The sequence below is a fragment of the Aedes aegypti genome, chromosome 1 (assembly GCF_002204515.2).
Source record: "Aedes aegypti strain LVP_AGWG chromosome 1, AaegL5.0 Primary Assembly, whole genome shotgun sequence".
Lineage (NCBI taxonomy): Eukaryota > Metazoa > Arthropoda > Insecta > Diptera > Culicidae > Aedes > Aedes aegypti.
Window position 1 is genome coordinate 101,617,629 of NC_035107.1, and position 20,787 is coordinate 101,638,415.

The window sequence follows — 20,787 nt, forward strand, 5'->3', positions numbered from 1 at the left end:
TCGATTTGGCGAACGTGGGGCAGAACCGAGGATGGAGAGATGCGGCCATGAAGCGAGTTTTGTGGCGTGAAATTGTTGACTCAGTGTTATCTGTTTAGATGTTAACTAAATAAATGAAAAATGACCGTGGAACGATCCGATGAATCTTCCCGACTATGTCAGTTGTTGTAGACTGAAAGATATGGAAACATTGACGTCCAGACGAACGAAGATTCAGTGACTATTTGTGTATGACTTGTTGTCCAATAACATCGACTGCTCGGAACTGACCAACGAACTGAGGTTTTATGCACCGACAAGGCAGCTCCACGAGAGGCAGTTACTTATACCGCCGCGTAGAACGACATGGACTGAAGTGCTCCAGTTGTTTGCGAGCATTCAATGTTGTAGGATGTTATATTGATTTCAACGTGACTGTTTGTGATTATTTCAAACTTCTCCAGAAAATTCTTCATTACTAAGCCTAAGATGTTTCATTAACTGTTGAGGTCATGTTTAAAGGTAATGCCATGTTAAAATTTGTCGGACAGATGTTTGACCAAGAAATCTGATCTTATTCTATGAGTGGTGTGAGGTGAGACTTCCCTGTCTCGTATAGCGATGTGACGAATTCTCACCTCACTCCAGTCGTGGATAAGCCTAGACAAAACATTTAAATATCGTAATTTCGTAAAAAATATGGATCTCGTTTTTTTTTATTGGAAAGTGGTAACAAATTATCGTACTCAGTTATATTAAATTTCCGAAATCTCAAGCAGTTTAGATTTCACCGGAATCTGTAAAGTAATTTTAGTATGCATCGAAACCTGAGAGTGACTCGCGAAGAGGAAAAATATCAACGTTATATGCAGCCCAGAGTGGATCTAGATAAGAGTGGCGTCAATGTCAAAATTGGAACAGTGGCGAACTGTCATTTCCATACAAATCCGCGTTCCAATGGACCAATGCACGAGTTCACTAATTTGACGTTTGAGCGGTGCTGAATTCACTCGTTGCTATGGTCACGTAAATAACACGGCACCGCTCAAACGTCAAATAGTGAACTCGTGCATCGGTCCATTGAGCAGGAGACCTGTCAAAACTGGAACATGACGTCACTCTTGTTTACAGGCACTCTAATGCTGCCCAGATTCCGCTGTCACGAAACGTCAAATGCAGCCCGCCGTTTTTATGGCTGCAAAAGTGAAAACTACTGTATTCACAATAAACTGTTATTAAAAACCTTAGTCGACGGAGCAGTTTTTTTTTCCAAAGTTACTGATAAATCTAAACACAAGACTAGTAATTTCTAATGTCTGCTACGTTTGCAGGCATTAAATTTCGCTCAAAAGGCTACTTATGATTCGATGTGATGCAAATGCAATCAATTTTTGCTGAGAGGTTTATGTGAGAGTTTGAATGGCTTGCGCATGGTTGGCATAACTACATACAAAGTGGAATAAGAAAAAACTCAGCAATCACAGAAAAAGAAGACCGTCTTCGCGAGTCTCGTCTCAGATCGAAACCAAACCTGAAATTTTCAAAACCACAAATCTAGAGAACCAAACATTCGCTTGAGATGAAAATTTAATCGATTGGTCACTAGCTGGTGGCGACCAATCAATCGATTAAGTTTTCGGCTCAAACGGGTGTTCGATTCTCCAGATTTGTGCTCTTCAAAATTTGAAGTTTGACTTCGATTCATCTTCACTTTAAAGATGGCCGATGTATCATGAATGTATCATTCTTAAAATAAAATAGATGGTTACCCAGCCCAAGTAATTAATTAGCACTTTACTTTTTTTACAGCTTCACTTTATTATTCATTAAATATTATTTTCAAGCTGTTTCACAGCTTCCGGAACTCAATTCTTAAGGCTGAGTAGCCCATCATTCGTTTTGGCTGCCATGTTGACATTGTAGCTCGCAATTTCAAAGTGATAAAACTCAGTCCACATAGTTCATATTGATCTGGAAAAGTATTACTATATGCGCTGACGTACAGAAAGTATGCTGATACTTTTTCAGTTGCGTCAGTGCAATACCAATCGATTTTCTTCGACTCAAATAGTGATTTGTTTAAGCAACAATCATCAACGACGCATAAAAATTTCAATGACGGCCTTAACAGGAAAATAACCATCATCGTTTTACAAATTTTCAAAACCAGTTTTTTCGCTCAAAATTGAAGCAATGCTCAAGAAAATGTATCATTGCATTGTACTTACTATATGTAATGCAATGATAGATTTTCATGGGAATTTTTTAAAATTTGAACGAAAAAACTGTTTTTTTATTTTTGATGATTGGTGATGATTGAATGATGGAGTCTTGAGCCTTAAGTATCTGAAGCATAACAAATCATATTGCATAGAAGCAGCTGGATGAATGATGGGGGCTATGGCTCCCGGGCCCTCACAGAATACGATTAAAATAATCATTTTTGAACATTTAAGAATTATTAGAAACCGTTGAAATGGTGCTGAAATGAATCACATCGAAAGGTTTGAGGTTTCTAATTTTAATTAAGAGTGTAACCCTTTGGCTTGAATTCTAAACGAGTCTTAGGCTTGTCTGCAATGTGTAGCATATTGTTTCTATTGTTCTGGATCTGAGAGTTTCACTTTGTTCCTTAGTTTTACTTTGTTCCTTAGTTTTACTTTGTTCCTTAGAGTTTTTTTATCTTTATTAATGAGATTTTTAGTCCTGGGCTAGTTCATCTCGGGACCAACGGCCTTAGGGTTTATTCACAAATTTCATAACGCCGAAAATGGCCATTTTTGATACCCACTCACCCCCTCGTAACGTTTTTTGTATGAATATTCTACGAACTTTGAGCTGTAACATTTTGAGGACACCCACCCACCCCTTTCAGCGTTATGAAATTTGTGAACAAACCCTTACTTCCGTTCCGAAGGATATATCTTTTAAGTCATAAATGCCTATCTCTGGGATGGGATTTGATCCCAGGTCCTCGCGTGAGAGGCGTGTGTTCTAACCACTACACCAGATCCGTTCCCGTTTTTGCTCGGTACCCTTTTACATACCTAAATCAAAATGAAAAAAAAAATGTTTAGTCGAAAAGTAGGGAACCAAGATATATTTCAAAACAGTTACGTTGAATTACAGTATACCGCGGTATACCTAACTTAAAATCAATTACAAATCGATTTTACGTATACTGGAATATTATATCAAAGTCCGTATAAAGACAAAGTTGTCGGGCTCAGAATGGGTACCACTTCTAGTACTACATTCGGCCTCTCGGTGCTACTAGTTATTCACTGATGTGTAGATAAGTAGAGTGAAAACAATTATACAGTGAAACCTCCATGAGGTTCTATGTCTTGATATCAACTCATGGAACTATACTAGAAACAAAATTTCATGGTTACTATGATGATCCGCTCAAACAGCTTTCCAAAACATTTCTGTTCCATGACTCGATGTTTCCATGAGTCAAATGTTCCTTCAGATATCGATATGAAGCTTTGACTTGCTTACGGCATTGTAATTTCATGTATTCACGTTGTTCTGGAAATGTTTTAGTGGGTATCTCTCATAGTTATGTAGTATTTTCAATTATGATGCATAATATATTTTAATTTTAGATAAGGCTTATACAAATATTAATCATCTTTCATGTCCGTAACCATTTGATTGATACGGGGGGAATAAAAATAAATGAGGAACAAAAAATAAAACAAAATAAAGTTCCTTCTACAAATTTTAATTTAAAACTAGTGGTCCCGGCAAACTTCGCCTTGCCATCAAGTAGGCTGTCGAAAAACGTTACGGATCATCCCATACAAAATGACAGTTCCGTTCACTATAGTTTTTTGACTTTCCCGATGAATATCCTTTTTATACACACAAACACGTCGGAATCCTTGACGAACAAAACGCTGAGATAAACATCCAAATCCGTTGACCCGTTCGTAAGCCATTCCGTGACATACAAACACCATACCATTTTTATTTATATAGATTTTTATACCTGCTTCTATACCTACCTACTTTGCTGATGCTCAATAATATTTGAATAAAACTTATTTTTATACTTGTTTTTAATTAATTATGAATCGTGGTTTACGGCTAACCAGTAGAAGTTAAAAAAAAAAACAACTAAAGCTAAACATTCCATATACTTTGCAATTGAATTAAGTGGACAAACTGATGTGAAGTTTTGCGAAAAACTTACACGTTTTCTCAGTGAGAATCGAACTCACGACTCCCTGATCTCTAGTTAGGGCGTGTTACTCCTAAGCCATGAGAGGACTCATGGACGTAGAAGTTAACCTGAATTCAATTTCAGCTCAATAATCACGTGGTCCTTTTTCGCAAAAAGCATCTCTTTCGGAAGAATTAGATGCTAAGGGATGGTACACAAATTATGTCACGATAAATTTCATCTTTTTCGACCCCCTCCCCCCCCCCCCCCCTTTGTCACACTTTTTGTATGAGTCCTCCGAAAATTTTGTAAGGCTTGTCACGCTTGGCTCGACCCCCTCCCCCCCTTGGAGCATGACGTAATTTGTGCATGACCCCTAATCCAAACACAACGCTTTCTATGTATATCCAATGCCTAGCGACGTGCTGGCTGAGATTTCTATTGTGTGGACTTCCAATGGGTCGCGATGGTCGCGATGTTCTCAAACGACCGGTTACGGAACGTGAGTCCGTTGCTCGATAAATACTTTTCGGTACACAGCTGGTTAGCCGTAAACCACGATTCAAAATTAAAAACAAGTCCTCTCATGGCGTAGGGGTAACGCGCCCTAACTAGAGATCAGGGAGTCGTGAGTTCGATTCTCACTGAGAAGACGTGTAACTTTTTCCCAAAATTTTACATCAATTTGTCCATTTAATTCAATTGCAAAGTATATGTAATGTTTGGCTCTTCGGTAGTTGTTTATTTTTATGTTTTTCGATAACTGATAAAATTGCCTCAAGGAGTACTTGCTTGGGAGTGTGAAAAATAAGAACTTTTCAACGCGAAAGCCTAATTTCCCCATATAAACCATCAGCGGTTAGTGTCTTCTTAATCTGCTTATTGGGAAAATACAAAAAGACTTTGGCTCGGCATCATCCCACGAGCCACTGTATTTTAGATCTACAGTCGAAGCTTACAATATCACACAGTTTAGGCCATAGCGACTCAAAATTGAACAAAATTCTGGACCAACATTTCAAAAGGGCACATCGACATTGGTAAACATTGGCTTTGCAAGACGCTGTTGAGCCCAATTCATCTCTATCACGCTACCAATAGCACTATCAGGTAGAGCTAACACTTTCTGATAGTGACGTTAGTTTGCGTAAGCGGGCTAATAAGGGCCCATCAGAAACGTTTCAGAAAAAAGGCTCAAAACTCTTGGGCCCTTTACAAATGTTTGTCCAGAATTGTTTCCGCATTTCAATCGTCTTTTTCTCAGTTTGTCGTTTTCTAACATGGGACTGTTGTGCAAATAGGGGCAGTGGTAAACTGTGAACATGAGCAAAGTCGGTTGTACGATGAAAATAATTGAATTGTTAAGTCTTTTTGTCCATGACAAAACTGTGCAATTTTATTTTTTCACATTCTCTGTGTGAGAATATTTGAGAGTGATCTCATCCACTCGGAAATTTTTTTTTCAGTTTTCTGTGAGAGTAACTCAGCCGCTGAGTAGAAATTTATTATAATGTATGCGATGTAAAACTGTGCTACGTATAAATTTAGGCGAATTAAAAACCATGGTGTAGCAAGCAATTTGTGGGAGTCCAGCCATGTGATTACTGCAACAAACCGTTGTAGCTCCGTGCCGCGTTGCAAAGTCGATGAGATCACTGCTAAAAATAATCGATTTCGCTTCTTATAAAAAGTATGCTGCACACATAGGCAAGGAATATGTATATGCATTTGATATAAATTCAAATTACCAAGGAATAATGAAAATTGAGGAGATATATTATTTTTTTTAAATTTATTGAACCTGTGTGGATGTAGGAAAGCATTCATTATCGATGAACAAATCTGCCCCTCAATTTTTCGTGGTTATAGGGATACTTCTCACTACCATTGGATTGAAATATATGTAGATATGCGAGTTCGTTAATATAGTAACGGACCCAATATGCATTGGCGACAGAAATCCCACCTATACGATTCGATCGCGAGTTTTTCCCCTTTTGGTGTTGGCGAAAAAAAACTTCGCGCATGGCACGACCGATTTGGACTGCTCGAAAGACGATCGTTGCTCCTTATTGTGGTAAGATCGTTACCACTTCTTTGTTAGTAGGTAGAGTGCTCTGTCCCTCAAGAGACTTTTGCAAACCGGTCCTGCCAGAGATTGATGAAGTGGCTTTGTTCAATCGTCGTCGTCGTCGTCGTCGTCGTAGAGCTGACTTTGGGCACGAGCGACCAATCAGCGAAGGCGACAGAAGGAGTGCCATATCCACGCGGTTGATCATTTGGCGGAGTCCGGCGACTCAGAAGAAAGTTGTTTCCGTTCATAAAAGTTGGCGATTTGGGTTGGGATGCTTTGTGTTCTTGCTGTGTCGGTGTGGTGGTTAAATCCACTGTTGGAGCTGGAGAATAGTGCAAAAAGCTTGATGGGGAATCTACCCAGGGACACTCGATGCACAATCGTTTATAGATAGATTTATGGGCTTCTCTATGGTAGAAGCTGTATGCCTTATTAATGGAGATTTTATTTTATTGGGTGTCGTAAACAGTATAATAGAAACTGGCGCCACACCACGATGTGATGTCAGATAGTTTTTGCTTAGCTGAATGGAGTATCGTAAGTTTTGTTTGCCTATGATCAGTGAGATGAATTTCCGATGTAGCAACCTCGAATTGAGTGTGTACACAGTTTTAATTAATTTATTTGGTTCTACCAAAATTATTTTGATAAAACCTCGCCAACAATTTATGCCAATTCATGGTTCATTGCCGCCTCTCTCCATCCCCGACTGCGACCCACGCTCTTCAGGTCCTAGTGCACCTGGTCCATCCACCTAGTTCACTACTTACCACTCCTTCTTGTTCCAACTGGATTCGAAGCGAACACCGTTTTTGCAGGCTAGTTGTCCGGCATTCTTACAACATGCCCTGCCCCGCGTATTCTTTCAGATTTAGCCACCTTCAGGATAGTGAGTTCGCCGTAGAGTGGGAGAGTTCGTGATTCATTTTTTGCCGCTACGTACCGTTCCTTCTTCTTCTTTCTGGTATTACGTCCCCACTGGGACAGAGCCTGCTTCTTAGCTTAGTATTCTAATGAGCACTTCCACAGTTATTAACTGAGAGCTTACTGTGCCAATGACCATTTTTGCATGCGTATATCGTGTAGCAGGTACGATGATACTCTATGCCCTGGAAAGTCGAGAAAATTTCCAACCCGAAAAGATCCTCGACCAGTGGGATTCGAACCCACGACCCTCAGCTTGGTCTTGCTGAATAGCTGCGCGTTTACCGCTACGGCTATCTGGGCCCCAGTACCGTTCCTTGGACACTGCTAAAGATCGTCCTTAGCACTCGGCGTTCGAAAACCCCAAGAGCTTGCAGGTCCTTCTCGAGTACGTTTCTGCCGGTAGAGGACTACCGGTCTTATGAGCGTTTTGTACATCGTGCATTTGGTGCGGAGGTGAATCTTTCTTGACCGCAGTTTCTTCTGGAGCCAATAGTAGGTAAGACTTACACGGACGATGCACCTTCGTATTCCACGACTAACGTTGTTGTAGGCCGTCAGCAAGAAGACGAACTCGTCAACTACCTCGAAAGAATCCCCGTCTATCGTGACACTGCTTCCTAGGCGGGTCCTGTCGCGCTCAGTTCCGCTTACCATTCAAGTGTTGATCGAACACCTCTCGTCCGTCCATCAAAATGCTCCCATCCTTATCTCTGCACATTTCAGCTCGTGGCACGAAGCCTTTGCGGGATGCGTTGGGCTTCTGATAGAACTTCCGCCTTTCTTGAGAACGGTATAGTAACTCCGTCTCTTGGCATTCCAACTCTTCCAGGCGGCGTTTTTTTTTTATCACGGAATAGGCGGAATTGCTGTTTCCACTTCAGTCTGTATCGTTTCTCGTTTTACCACTTACCATGTTGCAGTATTGCAGCCTGCGCTGCATTCTTGTAAATATATAATTAGTATCATTCCAAACATTACATTAATTTTTTATATCTAGGTGTTCTGTGTTAGACAACACTATCATCCTGAATTGGTAAAACAAAATTAAGCTTTTATTAACATTTGGTTAACAACATATTCATTTCATTTGCCGTAGCAGTTCAGATTTTTTACAGATGAGTTGATTTCACCTGCTTATAAGAGAAAAAAAAACCCTTACAATTTACTTGACATACCATAACCTAAATATACAACGTATTAATCGTGGAAATAGAAGATTGCAACGATTTTTGTCTAAAATTATTGACTATTTTAATTGACATTTGTTCCAATGTTTCAACATTGGAAATTCTATGTAACTCATTAGTACTCATTAGTTAGTCCATATTGGTACAGCATACAAAATGGCTGGCCTGAAAATTTGCTCGAAGATCAAAAGCTTGTTCTTAAGACAAAGTTTTGATTTTCTGTTATTAAGGGGATGAAGACATTTTACATATTTGTTACATTTGGCTAAAATGCCCTCAATATGATTTTTAAAAGTCAAATTTTTATCTAGGATGAGCCCTAGATACTTAACCACATCTGACCAATTTATTGGAACCCCTCTCATCGTGACAACATGTCTACTTGAAGGTTTTAAATAAAGAGCTTTGGGTTTATGTGGGAATATTATAAGTTGAGTTGTGGAAGTATTAAGAGAAATCTTCCATTTTTGCAAGTATGAAGAAAAAATATCGAAACTGTGTTGAAATAGGCGAGAGCGGAGTGGAGACAAAGGTTACCCGTGAAATACTTCACCTGGCAAACCGTTGTCCGAACCAAATCAAACAGCAAAACCAGGGCGGATGCAAAAGCTTCCCGTGAAAATCTTCACCTGAAAGCTGAATGCACAACCTAGACTAAGTTCAGAGGAAAGTCTTCCACCACGAACTTATGTACTCACCAGTAGCTTCTCTTTCTTAGGAAAGCTGAAAATATTGTTACGTTTAAACACGTTGTGTTGGGGGCGAACCTATGCCACTGTCTTCTTATAGTGAACAACCTTGCGCCTTTTCACCAATACAGCCGCATTAGATAGCTGTCATCTATTGACAGCTTTCCGATGTCGTAATTTCCGCAAATCATTCTCAAAACCATTCCTTGTATACTAGACAAGTAGGCAGAGTCAGAAAATTGAATTATCAAACATATTAAATTATAAGACCGTCATCCTGTGAAATTAAACCGAATTAAAACTTGGAGACCAAATGTAAGTCCTAAAATTGTAAATTGAATTGTAACTAATCCCCAATCTTTAATACAACAGCTTTGAGCTCGCCTAACCACAAACCTAGCGTGCTACAGAGAACTCCTTAAACGACTCCGAAAACGTTCCAACAAAACTCAAAGATTTGTTGAGAACCACGTCGGAACGGGATATACAGGATGCCGGAGACCGATCGCTTCGACTGCCAGATGTGCGATCTGGCCAACAACATCGACGACATGGTGCAGTGCGAAGGGTGCAGCAAGTGGTCACACTACGGCTGCGTCGGCTTCGATGATGGCAAGAAGGAGGAACACTGGAAGTGCCATAAATGTGCCAACTCTTCGTCTATCGGCGAAGCCCACGGAAATTCCAGTGCTCAAGTCAGTGGCGGACAGCAGCAGATAAACGTTCCTCTCCGGGGAGGGGACTCGATCAGTGAGCTCGCTCGACTTAACCTCGAATTGCTAGAGGAACGGAAGGCCTTTCTGATGAAGGAGATCGAGATGCAGCAAGCGGCCCAGCTGGAACAGCGAAAACTGCAGTTGGAGAAGGAGGCATGGAAGGTACGCTACGACATCGTAAACGCAAGGAGTGATGCAACCAATGGTGAAGGGAACACCGGTGGTCTTGGAGACTGGATTACTCGATTGAGCCAGGTCGCTGTCAGCCAGAATCAGCAAATTTCTGCGCCGGCCAGTACGGTGACGGTTCCGACTACGATTTCCGGGACAAGGCCGCTGCATCAAGCTACTGGAGGCTTGCAAACAACCACGTCGCTCTTCGGCTGCGACTTAGGTCAAGTTTCCCAGCCAGCTCCCAGTGGTATTTCGACACAAGCGAACCTGCAAACAAGCCATCAATCTACGAGCACTCATCCGATGGGACAAGCTACCAGCTTCATGCACGATTTCCAGCCTGGAGGAGGAGCAAACCGTCCGGGATCGTCGACACCGATCACCACAGCGAATTGGGTCAATCCTGTGATGGGTCCCACCAGCTCTACCCAGTGTCTGCCACAGTCGATCAGCTCAGTCGGACAGTTTGCCAGCTACCCGATGCAATCGGGTCACGTAAACCAACCACACCAGGTAACAAGTAGCATAAGCAATTACGTACCAGTAGGTCAGGTAGCTTGTTCGCAGTATGCAAACTGTAGCGTAGGGCCAGTCTATCCGCAAATCAGTACAATAAATGCACACTCGTCCTACGCTCCCTTCCCCCTCCCGATGAGCCTTCCTAATTCCAACCCACACATTTCGCAAACACCATTCGCTGATCAAAATGTTCCCGCGTCGCATATCGATCAATCAGCACCTACTTCTCGTCAACTCGCGGCGCGTCACGTTATGCCGAAAGAACTACCGTCGTTCAGTGGCAATCCGGAAGAGTGGCCAATGTTTTACAGTGCGTTTAACACCTCTACGGAAGCATGCGGCTACAGCAATGTGGAAAATCTCGGAAGACTCCAGCGTTGCTTGAAGGGCGGTGCTTTGGAAGCGGTTCGCAGCCGGTTGCTGTTACCTACGTCCGTGCCGCAAGTGATGCAGACGCTGCAGATGTTGTATGGGCGCCCGGAGCAAATTATTTACGCGCTGCTCCAGAAGGTGCGAGAAGTTCCGGCCCCGAAGGCGGATAATTTGTGTACGATAGTGGCCTTTGGCATGGCGGTGCAGAATTTCTGTGAACATTTGGAGGCCGCAGGACAAGTGTTACACCTATCAAACCCGGTGCTACTCCAAGAGCTTGTGGATAAGCTCCCAGCGAACTTGAAGCTCGAGTGGGTAACGTTCAAGCGCCAGTTTTTGGCCGTAGATCTCCGTGTGTTTAGTCGGTACATGGCGAATCTGGTGTCGGCAGCAGCTGAAGTCACCCTCACGTTGGACCCGAGGGGGGCAAAGCCGAAGAAGGACGAGAAGCAAAAGGGGTTCGTCAACGCCCACGCTACTTCAACCGGTGCAGCTTCGCCTGAGAAGCCAAAAGGACAGTATGCAAAGGCAGCTTCGTCGATTGCATGTTTGATCTGTGGGGATCAGGAGCATCGAGTGAAGGAGTGCGAAGTCTTCAAGAAGATGGATCGCGACGATCGTTGGAAAGCCATTCACAATCATTTTCTTTGCCGGATCTGCCTCGGAAAGCACGGAAGAAAGCCGTGTCGATCGTCAGCGCGTTGTAATGTGCAAGGGTGCCAACTTCGTCATCATCCGCTCCTGCACAGCGATTCGGAACGTCCGCCAACCGCAGTCAAGCCGACACCACAAGGAAATGAGACAGTGCCACGAAGAAATCCCACCGAAGGCGTGAACGCTCATCACACCCAGAGCTCTACGCTTTTCCGCATGATACCAGTGAAACTCTTTAGTAAGGGACGAAGCGTAGAAACCCTAGCTTTCATCGATGAAGGCTCATCCGTAACGCTCCTTGAAAAGAGCATAGCCGATGCTCTACAGGCTGAAGGAACGGAAATGCGTCTTTGCCTGACCTGGACGAGCAACATCAGTCGCGAAGAAGAAGGTTCACATCAGGTGGAGGTGGATATTTCGAGCATCGGAGGCGGTAAAAGATATCCGCTCAAAGACGTCAGAACCGTAGAAACTCTGGCACTACCGGTTCAAACACTGCGCTACAAAGAACTCGCTGATCGTTTTGAGCATCTACGGAAGTTGCCGGTCACAGATTTCGAATCCAGAGCTCCTGGAATACTAATTGGAGCAAAGAATACTCATCTCACCGCCACTCAACAACTACGAGAAGGACGAGAGGGAGAGCCTATAGCGGCGAAGACTCGTCTCGGATGGGCAATCTACGGATCAATGCCGAATGGGTCGAACATCGCGAGTTGTAACTTGCACATCTGTGGTTGCGACTCCGACAAAACTCTGCACGAGCTAGTGAAGCAATACTTCACGGTGGAAAATGTAGGAGTATCGATGGATCGGAGTCCCGATTCGGACGAAGACAAGCGGGCCAGAGCATTACTCGAGAAGACGACTAGACGAATCGAAGGCGGTTTCGAGACCGGATTGCTGTGGCGCCATGACATCGTGGAGTTTCCCGATAACTATGCTATGGCAGTGAGAAGGCTACGGTGTCTGGAAAGGCGCTTCAACACGAATCCAGCCCTATTCGAGAAAGTACAACGTCAGATAGAGCAGTACCAAAAGAAGGGGTACATCCACGAGGCCGCGGAGGATGAGTTGGCCGGCACCGACCCAAGAAGATTGTGGTACCTCCCAGTCGGAATAGTACAAAACCCGAAGAAGCCAAACAAGATCCGAATCGTGTGGGATGCGGCAGCAACAGTAGACGGCATTTCCTTGAACAGCATGCTGCTAAAAGGTCCGGATTTAGTGCAACCACTCCCGGAAGTGCTATGTGGATTTCGGGAACGGAAGATCGCCGTAGTGGGGGACATCATGGAAATGTTCCATCAGCTCAAGATCCGACGGGATGACCGATACAGCCAACTATTTCTTTGGCCAAGTGAAAGCGGGAAAACTCCAAGGACCTTTGTAATCGACGTAGCGACGTTCGGCTCAACAAGCTCACCATGTTCGGCGCAGTTTGTAAAGAACCTGAATGCGACCGAACACGCAGTGGAGTACCCAAGGGCAGCGGAGGCAATCGTGCGTCGACACTATGTCGACGATTACCTGGATAGCTTTGACAGCGAGGATGAAGCATGTCAGGTGGTAGAGGAGGTCAAACTGGTGCACCAGCGAGGCGGATTCACTATTCGCAACTGGCTCTCAAACTCGGCTACAGTTCTGCAACGGGTCGGGGAAACCGATGCCGGTACGATAAAGATCGTGAGCGATGGTGGTTCTCAAATAGAGCGCGTGCTGGGCATGCAGTGGAAGGCAGCCGAGGATGTACTCGTATTCTCCAGTGAGGTTGACGTTGAAACAGTAGTTCCCACCAAAAGAGGCATCCTGCGATGTGTAATGAGCCAGTTCGATCCGTTGGGAGTTCTTTCGCACTTCCTGATCCATGGCCGAGTTATTATCCAGGACATCTGGCGTACGAAAGCTGGTTGGGACGATACGGTAGACGAGCAGATTCTGGAGCGATGGCGTTCATGGACCGCGAAATTCAAGGAGCTGGAAGAAGTGCGAGTACCGCGCGCCTATTTTCCGGGTGTGAGGACATCCGACATTAAGGACCTGCAACTCCACGTCTTCGTCGATGGTAGCGAGACTGCCTATGCGTGCGTCGCCTATTTCAGGGCAACTATTCACGGAGAGTTTCGCTGCGCACTCGTCGGAGGGAAAGCAAAAGTAGCACCGCTGAAAACGCTCTCCATTCCACGGTTGGAGCTTCAGGCGGCGTTAATAGGCTGTAGGCTAATGAAAACACTCTGCCATAGCCACAGTCTACCGATATCGAAACGAGTATTTTGGACCGATTCAAAAACAGTCCTCTCTTGGATTCACTCCGATCATCGGCGCTATCGGCAATTCGTTGCCTGTAGGATAGGCGAAATTCTCTCTAAATCCGATCCAATAGAATGGCGCTATGTTCCGTCGAAAGTTAATGTGGCCGATGATGGAACAAAGTGGACTAGCCAAGGGGCTAGTGGCCCGAACCTGAAAGCCGACAGCCGTTGGTTCAAAGGGCCGGAGTTCCTATGGAAACATGAAGAATCCTGGCCACTTCAGGCTCAACCAGAAGCCACAAACGTCGAGGCTAGGCCCTGCCATGTTCACCTTACGACAGAGAACAGGGAACTGTTTCTCGAATGGAATCGTTTCTCGAAGTTTGAAAGGCTTAGAAGAACCGTCGCCTACATCTACCGGTTCGTAGATAACTGTAGACGAAAAGTGATGAAACAACCGCTACAGAATTCGCATGTCACCCACGAAGAGCTAACCAAAGCCGAGAATGCGCTCTGGCGGCTGGTACAAGCAGATACGTTTCCGGAAGAGGTGTCTCAACTCCAGAAGGCGAAGAAAGGGCTGAAGTTAAAAGTTAATCGAGCTAGCCCAATCTACAAGTTGTCGCCGTTCATTGACGAGTGCGGCGTGGTGCGGATGGACACAAGAATTTCCGGAGCAATCTTCCTGCCGTTCGACACGAAGTTTCCTATAATCCTCCCTAAAGGACATCGTCTGACTAGGATTGTTGTCGAGTGGTATCATCGATACTACCTACACGCTAATAACGAAACCGTTATCAACGAGGTTCGTCAGCGGTTCCACGTTCCCTGCCTCCGTGCGCTGGTACGGAACCTGTCAAGATCCTGCGTTCAATGTAGGATTTCCAAGGCTAAACCATTGTGTCCTCGCGAAGCACCTCTACCTGAGGCGCGCTTGAGCCCGTATATTCGACCTTTCAGCTTTGTCGGGCTGGACTACTTTGGTCCTATTCAGGTCAAGGTCGGACGTTCGCTGGTGAAACGTTGGGTCGCACTATTTACATGCCTCACCATTCGGGCCGTTCACCTCGAGGTAGTGCATTCCCTATCCACTGAGGCGTGTAAAATGGCCATACGGCGATTTATCGTACGTCGAGGATCACCATTGGAGATCAGGAGCGACAATGGAACCAATTTCCAAGGAGCCAGTCACGAGTTACAGCAGCAGATTAGAGACATGAATCAACAACTTTCCGCCGTCTTCACCAACGCAGCCACGAAGTGGGTTTTTAACCCACCGTCAGCCCCTCACATGGGTGGCTCATGGGAGCGACTAGTCAGGTCTATAAAGGTCGCGTTCTCTGCCCTGACGACTAGCAGAAATCCGGACGACGAGACACTGCTTACGCTGATGATTGAGGCGGAAGGGATAGTGAACTCTAGACCACTTACGTTTGTGCCACTGGAGACAGAATCTCAGGCAGCTCTGACCCCGAATCATTTTTTACTCCTGAGCTCGCAGGGAGTCACACAACCTCCAATGGTCATCCCAGAGCGCCCAGAGTCCCTCAGAACTAACTGGCGGCTGACGACGAACCTTGTGAACCAATTTTGGAATAGGTGGATACGGGAATACTTGCCAACTATTGCTGGACGTACCAAGTGGTATGAAGATGCGAAGGAGCCGAACGTCGGAGACCTGGCGGTCATCGTGGACCCGTCGGTCCGAAACGGATGGTTGCGTGGGCGTATTCTCTCTGTTGTAAAAGGACGAGACGGGCGATGCAGGCAAGTCCTAGTGCAGACATCTGGAGGAGTGCTTCGACGTCCTGTAACAAAGGTTGCTATCCTGGATATCGAGGCAGCGGTCCGCCCTGAAGATGAGGGTAACGCAGCACCATCGGAGGCTCTGAATCTGCATTACGGGTCGGGGGATGTTGGGGGCGAACCTATGCCACTGTCTTCTTATAGTGAACAACCTTGCGCCTTTTCACCAATACAGCCGCATTAGATAGCTGTCATCTATTGACAGCTTTCCGATGTCGTAATTTCCGCAAATCATTCTCAAAACCATTCCTTGTATACTAGACAAGTAGGCAGAGTCAGAAAATTGAATTATCAAACATATTAAATTATAAGACCGTCATCCTGTGAAATTAAACCGAATTAAAACTTGGAGACCAAATGTAAGTCCTAAAATTGTAAATTGAATTGTAACTAATCCCCAATCTTTAATACAACAGCTTTGAGCTCGCCTAACCACAAACCTAGCGTGCTACAGAGAACTCCTTAAACGACTCCGAAAACGTTCCAACACGTTGTTTATTAACTTTGAAACTGAATACAGAGTCTGTTCGTTCGCACGGTTGACCTATCTGCTGTTCATGTAACGCTAGCGATGTGTGGCCGCTTATTCGTTTCTCCTAACGACTATTTCTCTCTTCTACTTCTCTCTGATCTGAGTTTGGTTCAGAGGCCTGAACCGATAGTTAAAAATATGAAGCAAATGCACAATAAGAATTTAAATTTTCACTTCCCTTCATTTCTTCAAATTTAACGCTGAGACAAATTTACTGAATTTTGCTTCTCCTAATGCCTTAGTAAATATGTCTGCTAGCTGAAAATCTGTCGGAATGTAATTCAACTCAATCTTCTTTTCTTTGATCAGCTCTCTCACAAATGCATACTTAATGTCGATGTGTTTGGTTCGCTGATGGTGGCGTGGCTCCTCCGCGATACTGATACAAGGAATGTTGTCTTCATGTATCCGAAAGGGCAATACGTCAATTCCAATTTCGTGTAGCAGATTCGAAAGCCACATTCCTTCCTTTGACGCTTCGCACAAGGCCACGAATTCGGCTTCAGTAGATGAAAGGACCACTAATGTCTGCTTCTTCGTCTTCCACGATACAGTGTTTCCGAAAACCGTATACATGATCCCCGAGGTCGATCGTCTGTCGTCAAGGCCATTCGCAAAATCAGCATCCGCGTATCCTGTCAATGGTGCTTCGTTCGTACTACGATGGTATACCAAACGATACGTCTTGGTCCCTTGTAGATATCGTAGTATGCGTTGAAGTCCAGACCAGTGGGAATCTGATGGGGAACTCTGGAATTGACTAAAAAAATTAACGGAAAAACAGAGATCGGGTCTACTCATCAATGCTAAATATTGCAAGCAACCGAGTAGAGCTTTATAAGGCTTAGTTGTCAAAATACCTTCATCCCTTTTCCATTTACCTGAGGTTGAGATAGGTGTACTTACAGGTTTACAGTTTTCCATACCAAAGTTTTGGAGGATTCTTTCAACATAGGACTGCTGAGAAACTTCCAGAACTCCAGTCTCTCTGAAGATCTCCAGACAAAGAAAAATTTTCACGCTGCCGATGTCTTTCATTTGGAAATGTTTAGATAATGATTCTTTTATCCATTTAATGCACTTTGCATCTTTTCCAAAGATTAGCATGTCGTCCACATATAAAACGAGGTAGATATTCTTATATTTCAGGATATACACACAAGAATCTGATCGTAGTCGTGTAAAGCCCATGCTAATTATGATCTGATCGAACCTTTCATTCCAACTTCTGCTAGCTTGTTTAAGTCCGTACAAGCATTTCTTGAGTTGACAAGTACGAACTATTCCATCTTCTCCTGGAGGTAATTTCATGTAAATTTCTTCTTTCAAGTTCCCGTTTAGAAATGCAGTTTTCACATCCATCTGGTGGATTTGTAGATCATACTGAACTGCGATAGACAGTAGAGTGCGTATTGTAGTCATTTTAGTTACTGGCGCAAATGTTTCAGTATAGTCTATTCCTGCACTTTGAGCACATCCCTTTGCAACTAATCTTGCTTTGTAGCGAGGTGAATCTGTGTCGTTTTTGATTGTGAAGATCCACATGGAGTTTATAGCTTTCCTTCCATCGGGTACTGATTGGATTAATGTCCATGTTTCGTTGTCATGTAATGCCTTCATTTCTTCAGCTATAGCTTTCTTCCATTCATTCCAATCATCTCTATTCATCAATTCTCGTATGTTCTGTGGAATATTGGCTGATCCGTTTCCTGCTATTAAGCCTGTTTCATAGTCGCTCAGCCAGTTTGGAGGTCTTCGTAGTCTACCGCTTCTGCGATTAAGGATTTCAAATTCCTCATCCAAAGGATCAAGTGCTTCCTGAAAATCTTCATCTGAATCACTTGATCGATCGGATTCAACATCTCTTTCAACATCCTCATCAGGTTGTGTAAGTTCAACTGGTTCATCTGAGAATTCAACCAAGACCGGAGACGTTTCTTTACTGCGTGATGATTCGGATTGGATCTCTTTGTCCCAAAGTCTGTATCCGTTATGTGCATAGCCAACCATACCCAGTATACGGTTCCGTTTATCAAGCTTGCTTCTGTGTACTTGATTTACCAGGGAGTAAGCAACACATCCAAACACTTTTAGTTTGCTGACATCTGGCTTATCACCAAACCATAACTCATATGGAGTTTTGCAGGCTTCCAGAGCAATTGTTGGGCTTCTGTTCGTGAGATATGTAGAAACAAATAGAGCTTCACCCCATAGAGATTCAGGTACGTCCTTGTCATGCATCATAGATCTAGCTTTGTCCATGAGAGTCCTATTCATTCGTTCACTTACTCCATTCTGCTGTGGAGTGTATGGAACGGTAGGGGTCACTTCAATTCCTTTTGACTTGCAGAATTTGATAAACTCATTCGAATAGTACTCTCCTCCATTATCGGTTCTGAGTTTAGTGATTTTTAGGGGAAAATGAGCTGTCGCAAGGGCTTCAAATTCTTGAAACTTTTGGAAGACATCACTCTTATGTGAAATCAGGTAAGTTCTGGTGAAATGTGTGAAATCATCAATGAAGCTGACGAAATACCTGGATCCATCATGGTTTGGTTCTGGGCTTGGACCCCAGACATCAGAATGTACGAGTTCCAGTGGTCTACGGGATCGACTTTCTTTGTTTTTATTGAAAGGGTTCCTTGTCTGTTTTCCTGCCAAACATGGTTGACATAACTCTGTTGAAATGGAAGAGTTTTTGATATCCAAACCTTGAACCATGTCATTTTTAATCAGTTTGAACATATTGTCTTTTCCCAAATGTCCAAATCGTTGGTGCCAAAGTTCATACTGTTCTTCCTTACTCACATGAGCATTTTCTTCGGAATTGATGAGGAAGAATTTTAGGCAGTATAGCCCATTTTCTTTAACACCTTTTGCAATAATGTTTCCTTCCTTATCAAGAATTTTAACTTTGCCATTCTGAAACAAAACAGACTTGCCGTTTGACTCTAACTGAGACACCGAAAGAAGGTTACAGGATAAATTGGGAACAAAAAGTACGTTGTACATTGTGGAAATGAATACTTTATTTCCGACTTTTGACTTAACCCGAATGTTCCCTTCCCTTGATCCCCTCAGCTGTGTCCTTTCTTCAGCTGTTTGGACAATCACCGGTTTTGTGTCCCATAACTCATCGAAGCACCTCTTTTCCCTTACCATGTGTCGACTTGCTCCTGAGTCCAGGTACATGGGTAGTACTCCTGGAACCTTGACGGGCATATCGTTCATTGTCATGTTTCGTATGTACTGATTGGTCACTGCTTCCTTTAACTTTGGACAAAACGGGTCTCCTCGATCATGCCGTATTTTCCCGATTGCGCACAACTCAATACGATCCAGCGGGATCCGGACCATGAATGACCCATTCTGACGGTGAACAGTTTGGGTGTGCGGTACTGTTGATTTTGGTGCTTCAAGTTCAGCTGAGTCATTGTCAGTTACTGCAGATCCTTTGGCCTGTTGAACTCCAGCCAATGATGAAGTTGACGAATTAATTGAGGCTGGCAATACTGGTTCATCCTGAACTTCTGGACTGGCATCAGGAGAGGCAACCGCTACAATCCTTCTGGCTCCGGCAGACGATGAAGTTGATGAGTTAACTGTGACTTTCAGTGACGACAATTGTTCATTCTGGACTCTTGGACTGACAATAGGAGAGGCAATCTTGACCACTCTCGGCGAGACCTTAGGTGTCGATGGTATTGGGGACAAAATTCTGGGGCAATCAAACGTCACTACCAAAGGCACCATATCCGACAATTTGAATCCAGATGTCGAAGATCGAATAGGTGATGGAGTTTCTTGCTTGTGTGCAGATTCATTGACCACTGGTGCTTCTGGTGTCGTCAAAAGTGCCACATTTTTCGGTGTCGGGGAAGCCGTTGGCAATGCTTGTTTATCATTTGTGACTGGAGCAATTGCAGATGCCGCCAGAAGCGCAACATCTTCGACGACTTCCTCCACTAGAGATGCTTGATCACGATGTTTCTCTTCAATGCAGTTTTGTTTTCGGTGCCCGATTTTTCCGCAACCAAAGCAAGTGATATGTTTCTCGTAGTTCTTTTTATTCCTATTTCCAGGTTTGCCCTTTTGCCTGGGATTGTTACCAACGAACGCCGCTTCTGGTTTCATTTTGTTACCACGACTGTCCGCATTCTTCTGGTCTTCGTCCAGAAATATGCGTTTCACCTGTTGAAGAGACATTTGCGTTAGGTCCTCTTTCCTTAGAACTGAAAGTGCTCCTAGCAGATAATTGAATTTATCTGGAATTGCTATAAGCAAGGTATTCAGCTGTTCTTCTTGCGAAATATGTTCCCCCATGTTGTTGAGCTGGATGATAATCTCTTCATGTGAAGTGAATAATTGCTGCAGAGAACTGAAATTCTCATTCTTGAGCAAGTAAAGCCGGGACCTCAACCCTAACATGGCGACTGGACCTTTTGGAAGATAGACCTCATCTAGCCTCTTCGTAATTTCCTTTGCATTTGTACATTCCATGACATGTATCAAAGCTTCATCATCTAGAGCTGTGAAAAACTCGTTGACAGCTGCACCATCATCTTTCAATCGTTTTTCCAGCTTTTGTTTTCTTTCTGTTTCTTGTTCGGGTGTAGCATTTGCGACAGGATTGAAGTAATTTTCTTCTTCTGGGCTATTTTCGAGTGTATAGAACAAATCCTCCTGTCTCAAAAATATTTCCATCCGTTTCTTCCAGAACGGATACGATTTCATG